The sequence below is a fragment of the Penaeus monodon genome, chromosome 3 (genome assembly GCF_015228065.2).
Source record: "Penaeus monodon isolate SGIC_2016 chromosome 3, NSTDA_Pmon_1, whole genome shotgun sequence".
Taxonomy (NCBI): domain Eukaryota; kingdom Metazoa; phylum Arthropoda; class Malacostraca; order Decapoda; family Penaeidae; genus Penaeus; species Penaeus monodon.
This window is the reverse complement of record NC_051388.1, coordinates 7,383,036-7,383,969: the sequence shown is the minus strand read 5'-3', so window position 1 is coordinate 7,383,969 and position 934 is coordinate 7,383,036.

The window sequence follows — 934 nt, the reverse complement described above, 5'->3', positions numbered from 1 at the left end:
TTCGTCAAACGAGTGAATGTTCCCACTTGCTGAATCGATTTTCTTTACCAGAATTTCATCCTCAAATCAAAATTAATAGACTAATGACAAAATATTTTCGCTTCAATTCCAGGTGCACCGAGGGCCGAAGTGGACCTGTGGTGCCCCAGCCAGCTTACTTCGGGCGTCCCGGTGAGTGTCGAAGGCCCTGACCTTGCATTCAAGACTGTTCAAAACCTTGAAATAACTCGTATATAATAATATATCGCATGTAATTGGCTAGTATCCTTCATCATGCAATTTTTGGACGAATGCTTTGCTTTTACAAATTTTTTGTTAATATTCATTCCTGCTGTCGAGTCGATTAAGGAAACCCCCCCTAACTCCAAACATTCTTTTGCCCACCACACAATGGCGGTTCGGCCGACTTCAGGTGGACCAAAGGCTGGGCGACAGCGAGTACCACTTCTCGTGGCGCCATGACGGCAGCAAGACCTTACACTTGGGATGGCGCCAACCAGTACTGCGGGCAACCTTGGCTCCGGCTGGCAGGGTATTCAGCATCGAGACTCACCAAGAGGACAGTCTCGTCAGAAGGCGATTACAGAAGTAATATTTCAAGCTCATCCTCTCTCTTGTGTTGCGCGATTCCCCACCCAAACTTAAGGGTCGAGGGTTCGAGTCCACGAAAGCTATGAGTATTAAACTTTGCTAAATACATGCATTTTCTTCTTTTAGATCAACTACCATGGATTTGGACCTCAGGTCGCTCAAGAATCACGGCTTCGCCTGGCTTCGGTGCTGAATTTGGGTCTCAACGGTCTCAACCGGCGGGTAAGTGCCTCTGCTTTTTTCAACCCACAGGTTAAATTTCGAAAACTCAACTCAATACCATGGGGGGTTTGGGTCTCAACGTCACACGCGGATAAGTGGCAATCGCCTGCCATTCAGACGA